The sequence below is a fragment of the Amphiprion ocellaris genome, chromosome 15 (genome assembly GCF_022539595.1).
Source record: "Amphiprion ocellaris isolate individual 3 ecotype Okinawa chromosome 15, ASM2253959v1, whole genome shotgun sequence".
Classification (NCBI taxonomy): Eukaryota; Metazoa; Chordata; class Actinopteri; family Pomacentridae; genus Amphiprion; species Amphiprion ocellaris.
The window spans coordinates 32173196-32182052 of NC_072780.1; positions in this window are offsets into that span (position 1 = coordinate 32173196).

Here is an 8857-nt window from a genome sequence, read left to right on the forward strand (position 1 = left end):
GCCTCCAGTTTGAGCTCCGCTAAGACACAAGATCCAGCTGTTTCTTCTGTTCTGAGTAGAAACGGGGGGTCTCAGTGCTGGAAATCATCTGGCTTCAGAAACTTTGTGGAAATGGGTCTCGTCCAAACCCGAACTCTTGGTGCTTTCATCCAAATGCCAGATGAAGATAGAAGAGAGGTGGAGAGAAACCGGCAGACAATAAAGAAAACAGCAGTAGAGAGGAGAGAATATGTGGCTGAGAGATCATTATAATTATTATTATCCTCGTCTTTTTAAACACCGTTTCTCTGACAGATCAAACCTCTCACTTACAGAATACAGTGTGTGGTCTGGGTGTGTTTTATGTCGCGCTGAACTGGAGGCAGTTTGGAGGAAAGTGTTCAGTCTGAGGATTATTTACTGGTTTGTTTTCTGCACTCGGCTGTTATTTAATTCATGTTAGCAGAAACACCAGTTAGTCGGTTCGACGCTCTGGTTCAGACCTAAATATCTGTAACTCCAGGGCTGATTTAGATGAAAACTAGGCGACTCCCACTGCAGGAACCTGAGAAAGAATCCACAAACTGCCTCCTAATCGGCCCTTTAGCCTTTATGTTTTCACCACAGTGCACCAAAACAAAAAGTTACTGGACGTATAGTCACAAAACTAAAGTTTCCAACCATTTATAAAGTCCATGTTTATAATCAGCCTTCAGTTTCCCATGACTCATAGAACTCTTTTCTCTGATGGAATCATAGAAACACATGAATCTTTGTGTCAAAAAAGCAATCGGGCATTTTGGTTCTTTCACAGATTTATTAAAGGTTTTCTGGAAATAAAACAAACTCTACTGGATCAAAAATAAACAAACAGCAACTTGAATGATCAGATTTGTTGATGTACAAAGTAATGCTAATCACGTTTTCTTAGTTTCGTGGCATCTTCTCTTGAGTGATTGCAGTTGACTACAGCTGCTGACTCCTCTGAGACGATTTAAATAGAACCCATTAGATCCACTCATCAGACTCAAACACTACAATGGGAAAATCTGTATGTATTTTGGTTCTTTCATAGATTTATTAAAGGTCTTCTGGAAATAAAATAAAATCTTTTGGGTCACAAAAATACATACAGTAACTTGAATTATCAGTTTCGTTGATGTAGAAAGTTGTGTTAATCGCATTTTCTTTGTTTCATGGCCTCTTAACTTCTCCTGTGTGATTACAGTCGACTACAGCTGCTGACTCCTTAAATAGAAGCCATTAGATCCACCAGACTCAAACACTACAGTGGGAAAGTCTCAGGAGCTCAACAAAGATCTGAAAAAAGCAACTCATTGACTTGAACAAGTCAGAAGGTCACTTGGAGCCATTTCAAAGCAGCTTCAGATCCATAAATCATCTGTTTGTCAGTATAAAGTTCATGGTCCAGTTGTGTTACTGCCACCATCAGGAAGAAAACACAAATTATCACCTGCTGCTGAGAGATGATTGGTCAGGATGGTCAAGAGTCAACCAAGAATCCTCAGAAAGCAGGTATGAATGGATGAGAAGCTGCTGTCAGTGTCCACAGGGTTTTACATCAACATGAGCTGAAAGGATCCATGAAGAAGGAAGTTCTTCCTCTAGAAGCAGAACCTTAAAGCTCCACTCAAGTCTGCTGCTGAGAGACCATTGGTCAGGATGGTCAAGAGTCAACCAGGAACCATCAGAAAGCAGGTCTGAATGAATGAGAAGCTGCTGGAACACAGCTGTCAGTGTCCACAGGGTTTTACATCAACATGAGCTGAAAGGATCCATGAAGAAAGAAGTTCTTCCTCTAGAAGCAGAAGGTGAGACCTTTAACCCCAAGAACACCAAACCTACCATCAAGCATGGAGGTGGCAGTATCATGCTCTGGGGCTTTCTAGAAGTGCTTCTGGACTGGTTTCAGACTGGATGTTGGACTGGTTCTGGACTTTCTTGGGACTGGTTTAGGTTTGGTTCCAGTCTTGGTTCTCTTGGTTTTGGATGTGATTTAAAGTTGGTCTTGGACTTTTTTCAGTAGTAGTTTAAGTTTGGTTTTAGTCCTGATTTTGTACATGTTTTTGACTTTTTAGGACTGGTTTCAGACCATTTTTAAAACTGGTTTCAGTTTTGGTTTTGGACTGGTTCCAGACTGTATTCTGGCTGGTTCGGAACATTTTTTGGACTGGTTTAGGTTTGATTTTGATCTTGGTTTTAGACCTTTTAAGGACTGGTTTCAGATTGTCTTGGGTGGGTCTTTTTTTCAACTCCAAGAACACCAAACCTACCATCAAGCATGGTGGTGGCAGTGTCATGCTCTGGGGCTTTCTAGAAGTACTTCTGGACTGGTTTCAGACTGTATGTTGGACTGGTTTTGGACTTTCTTGGGACTGGTTTATGTCTCTTTCAGTCTTGGTTTTAAATGTGATTTAAAGTTGGTTTAGGATTTATTTGACTCGGGATCTGGTCCTGGATGAGAACTTTTTTCAGACAGTCTTGGGCTTTTTTTAAAGAATATTTTTGGTTTGGTTGGTTTTATCTTGATTTTGTACTTTTTTTCTAAATTACTTTTTTAGGAGTGATTTCAGACTCTTTTTAAAACTGGTTTCAGTTTTGGTTGTGGACTGGTTTAGGACTGTCTTGGGCAGGTTTTTCTTTAACCCCAAGAACACCAAACCTACCATCAGGCATGGTGGTGGCAGTATCATGCTCTGTGGACCTGGAGCTTTACACAAAGTAAATAGAATAATGAAGAAGGAGGATTACCTCCACGTTCTTCAGAAAAACCTAACACCATCAGCAGAAGGCTGATCTTGGACTCAGTTGGATGTTTCAACCAGACAATGAGCCCAAACACACATCAGACGTGGTAAAGAAATGGTTCCATCAGGCTAGAATGAAGGTTCTAGACTGGTCACCCCAAAGTCCTGACTGAAACCCATCAAGAACCTGAAGACTGATGAAGGAACAAGTCTTTAATGTTAACTTTTAAATGCTGTTACAAGCAGATTATTTGAATTTCTATATTGTTATTAATGTAAAATGTATTCAGACTCAGTAGAGCTGCGAACATTGAGAAGGTCTGATATCATCATGGACCTTCTGTTTGACCTTCTGCTGCTCCAAAAACACTTCTGATCCATCAAATCACAGAGAACAGAATCTGTAGGGTTTGTTTACTTGGATGTAATTTCTGCAAGTCTTCATCAACATCAGTGACTGTTTTGTCAGTTCTCAGTACACTAAATAAGCTTCATCACTGTTTCCATAGGCTACACTTATGCACATTATTTTTTTCATATTTTCACATTTCTTTTTTACTTCTTACATATCTGTTTTCTCATTGTGTAAATGCACCGACAACAAAGCACTTCTGTTCTATTCTACCTGCATTAACTTATGCATGAATCTGTTCATCTGCTGATCTTTCTCATGAGCCTTTTTTATGTTTTTTTTATACAGAGAACATCATTAATCCAAGTAAAACCAGTTTAGTTCTTGTACAGTGACAGAAAACAAAAGAGTCAGACAGGTCACAGCAGGTAAAGAGCAACTGCAGCGGCACGAATAACTAATGGAGATTTCTGGAAGACGTTAATAAAATAACAGGATTTACAGCTGTGGGAACAAAATAAAGCTCCACATTATTCAGTGCAGGAATATTAAAAACAGGCGGTGGCTGTGAAGCTGAAATGTGTGTTTGATTTGTTGGTTTTTTTTCCCGTGAAAAAGTGAAGCGACATGTTCAGGAGCAGCTCTTTAATAAACCCGATCAACCTGTTCGTGTTCTTGGCTTTAATACTGACACCTGAATCATGACTCAAGTTACGCAAACCTGGATTATTAGGAAATAACGTGCAGATGCCAGGTCCTGCATTAGTATGAGGCAGGAGTTTAGAGGTCTGAGAGATGGAGCAACGGGCCAATACCAAAATATACCACATGTAAAACAAGATTGCATCACATATTTAGGTAAAAATGCATATTAAGGATTGACTTCTGGTGTGCAGATCAAGTCAGTTTTAATTTAAGCATAAATCAAAGATAATAGAAAGAGATATTTATGTTTGGTTTTAGTCTTGGTCCTCCTGGTTTTGGGTGCGATTTAAAGTTGGTTTAGGATTTATGTGACTCTGGATCTGGTCCTGGATGAGGACTGGTTTCAGACTGTCTTTGGCGGGTCTTGGACTTTTTTTTAGGAGTGTTTTAGGTGTGGTTTTGTCCTGATTTTGTACTGGTTTTTGATGTTTTTTAGGACTGGTTTTGAACTGTTTCTAAAACTGGTTTCAGACTGTATTCTGACTGGTTCTGGAGATTTTTTTAGACTGATATTATACTGAAATCTGTTGTACAGAAACAGTTGAAAGTAACACCAGCCAGTGTGGATTTTCTTTGATAATGTTTTGATTAAATCAGGGGTGTCAAACTCCAGTTCAGGGGAAACATTCAGGCCAGTTTGATCTCAAGTGAGCTGGACCAGTAAAATCACAGCATAACCTATAATAACCACAACTCCAGATTTTTTCCTTTGTTTTAGTGCCAAAAAGTACATTCTGACAGTGTTCACATTTAACAAACTGTTGTTTCACAGAACATTATAAACAACCCTTCTTCCTTCCTTTCTTAAGAAAAGCAAGTGCAATTTTATCAATATTACACCTCAGTTTATCATTTACACATTAAAACTTCCAGATCACAGTATCAGAATTCCATCCCTACAGCGCGACCTAACGCAATTTTTGCCACAAGTCTGAAATTGTATTGCTGCTGGTCTGCCAGCCAAAGCATGAATAATCTTTCCATCTCAATAATGAGACCTGCTTTGTAATCACATTTGATTTTACAGGAGCAGATCCTTTCACATGTTCAAGTGTACACTTTTTATCACAGATGACGTTGAGACAGTTGTGAGACTTGAGCCAAGCAAGCGGCCGATGTTCGGCGGTGTTTCATTTCCTTTTCTGAGCTTTTAAATATATATAATTTCACTTCCATGGAGATGGCTTCCTGCGTCTTCAAAGCACTGCCATCAGAAGAGTCTGATTTTTGCTTGGGAGCCATAATGAATGGCAAAAAAGTTGATGAATGCAACACAATCCAAGGTGGCGTACAACCGGAGAATCTTCCTCGTATAGCGCTATATTCGTCTGCTCCACTCGCCAGCTAGTTCCCACGCAAAATTTGTTTTAACGTCGCAAACACCGAACGTCAAAATGATGGAACAAGACTTTCTTAATAAATGCATGGGAGATGGCAACATAACCACGAAACGCCGCAGGTCGAGGACATGGTAAACCAGGGACCTGCTGTATCTGGACTTGAACAATATAGTATTTTCCAACTTGCCAAGATCTAGAATTTTTTTTTGACTTGACGTTCATTTCCACATGTGTGTAGTAATCCTTACCACCACACCACACAAACTGAAGTGGGAACTATTAGGGAGAAGGTTAAGTTGTCCCCCTGCTTTATGAATATAGAAAATGTATACATAAAAAATGCATTAAAGTTGTGTCAGAGCATCAGGAACAGGGTTCCACCAAACCAAACTCTGTCCTACTGAAGCTGCTGACTCACAATGTTCAGTGTCTTTAAATATTTTCACAGTAAGGATTCATTTTCACCTCTGGAATTTTTATGGGCTGGATTGGACCCTCTGGCGGCCTGGATTTGGCCCACGGGCCTCATGTTTGAAACCCCTGGTTTAAAACATAAACCTTTCTTAGTTTTCAATTCAGTTTTTCCTTTGATTTGAACTTTTTTGACTGTAATTAGCTCAAGGACATTCTAGTTTTGTTGTTTCATAATGATTTGCTTGCTGAGGGTATCTTTCTGTAAAAAACAAAACAAAACAACAAAAAAAAAACCATAAATAAGTTAACAATGAAGAGTTTAACCTTTATGTGTCAGCAGGTAGAAACTGGCTGGGGGTTAGTCTGGCCTGTAACAGCGGAGTGAAGCTGACTTTAAAGAGTTTCAGTGTTTTTTTCTGCACAGAGAGGATGAGGATCTGCAGCTGGTTCGTGTCCAGGTTCTCCCTGCTTTAATATCACAGTAACTGAATCTGCAGAACGTCTCGTCGTCGCCGGCTGACCCTCCTCCCTGTTCCAGCTTGTCTCAGCAGCTTGCCAGGTATCTCTGGAACACGTTCCAGCAGCTCCGCAAACTCACATTTCAAGGATTTCCAAACTGATTAATCTCTGACAAATCATCAGAACAGAGGAAATGTGATGCAGACGAAGAAATTCTGCTCTGTGGAGGAAAAAAGGAGAAACTGGATCCTGAGGAAAGTCTGCACAAACACAGCAACGTTATGGTAAAACCTTAAACTGTACTTTAAGGAAAATGCTTTAAAAAAATGATTGTTTTAAAAAAAAAAAAAAAAAATTATAGGTTTAACAAAAACACCCCGTACCTGTAAATAATGGACTCATTTGTCCATAAAATTTAAATTTAAATCAGCTAAAAATATTATTTTAGAGACAATTGCCATTATTTGACAGAAAACGTATGCATATTAAAGATTGACATCTAAAATCTGTTTTTTTTAACAAAATATGTTTGATAACATTTTCTGAAAAAAATTACAGTTTACAAAAGATTTACAAACATGAATACTTTGACCAATACTTGAAAGAAAAATGATGTATATTGAGCTTTAAACGTGATAAATAATTATGTTATTTTCCCTGCTTTGTTAAATTATAAATAATATTTAATAAAATTAAAGAAAAGACTATTAATTTACATGTCAATGAAAAAACTAAACCAAAAAACAACACACCAAAACCATTAAAAGTCAATTTTTTCAATAATGCTTCTTTTATAACTTTTATTGTCTATAAATTAGCTGACAAAAGTATCTTACAGATATTCATTAATATGTGAAAGAGAAATTATAGGACTGACATCTAAAATATAATTTTTTTACAATATACATTTATTTCTAACATTTAATGATAAAATTACACAGTTTATTGTGCTTAAATCAGCACAAACATGAATATTTTGACCATTATTTGAAAGAAAAATTACATACAGAGGTACAAATGATGGTGTTTTGCTAAATATTTATATTTTGCAAAATGATGGAAAAAAGTATTGATTTCCATGTTGATGAAAAGAGCAAACAAAAAACTTTTAATGTCCACATTAAAAATCTGTTATATTTTTGTTTTTTGTTTAGTTTTTTTTAAACAAATAAATTAGCGGAAAAATATGTTACATATATTTGCTAATATGTGAAACAGAAATTATGTATATTAAGGACTGACATCCAAAATCTGTATTTTTTTTTTTAACAAAATACACTTAGTTATAACATTTAATGATAAAATTACACCATTTACTGTTTAAATCTATTAAAGCTCTATTTATACTAATATTTTTAACACTATTTAAAACAAAATGATGCGTACTGAGATATAAAATGGTGTTTTGTTAAATTACAGATAATATTTTGTGAAATGGCAGAAAAAAGTATGAATTTTCATGTTGATGAAAAAAGCAAAACCAAAAAAAAAAAACCATGTCAAAACCTTAGTCTACTTTAAAAATCTGCATTCTTTATTGTTTTTACAAATAATTCTTTTTATAATTTTTACTTTCTATAAACTGCCTAAAAAATATATGTGAAAGAGAAATTATGTATATTAAGGACTGAAACGTGGAAAATATCTGTTACGGTGGGTGCAAGGTCCGTGTATTTATCTGGTAATTGGATATTCTGTTCTGAAACGGGTATTGAAAAACAAAAAACGAGCGGTTATTTGATCTTCGTTTTAAAATGCAAAAATTAAAATTAAAATACAAGGCGTTTTTCCTTTTCATGATCAAAAAGGGATACACGAAATTTTAAAAATTCTTTGATTTTCATTTTACAGTTAGAATAACAAAAAAATAAAATCAGTGAGAGACAGAAACGAAAAAGGTCCGTTTTTTTTTATTTTCTGAGACCGGAAGTGGTCATCAGCAAGTGTGGAGGCAAACGACAACAAGATTCTCAGAGGGCGGAGCCAGAGAGCAGTGATTGGTCAGACTGACTGAGAGCCAGAGAGCAGTGATTGGTCAGACCATAGATACTATAGAAGACAGCGCGCTAGCGGATTTAGTCTGCTATATATCTATGGTTAGCACGTCTGGTAGCATCTCTGGCTGCTGTTGCCCTTGTTTTTGGAGTAAAACACGGTAAGAAGATAAATACTTCTAACCAGTAGCGTTGTTTTGTTGTACGTTAAGTCAGCGACTTGTGAAGAGTTGTGTTTTGTCGTGTTTGAGCAGTTGGTCCGGACGCGTTAGCTAGCTAAGCGGCTAAGTTAGCTAGCTAAGCGGCTAAGTTAGCTAGCGGGCTAATTAACACAGGTGGCTAACTTACCGCTGAACACCTGTGTTAGTTGCTGCCGCAGATGTCCTCATTATTAGAAGGAACTTCTCAACCTGTATTTCTCTGCTGTGTATTTTAGCTTTTAAAAAAGTTATTTTACTTTAAGGTTAACTGAAACCCGTTGAGCTGCACTGAAGTTTAACATTCAGCTGGTTTGAATTAAACCGCCCTTAACATTGCGCAACATTACCTCTCTGAATCTCCATAATTTCATTAAATTCCTTCTCTCTTCCACTGCTCAAGTTCAATCCAGTATATAAAATGACTAATAGTGAATAAACTAACAACCAGCCATCGTATTTATTTATTACTGTATGTATTTGTAGTAAAACATGAGATGAAACATCCTACTTTTGGATCTAGAACTGCACAAGCTGTTGATTTTCAGTCACCTGATGAGTTAAACTCCCCTTTTTATGTGAGGTTGAAGCAGAAAGTCTGAGTTAACAAAGAAAGTTGTTTATAATTTGTGATACCTGTTATCTCCGA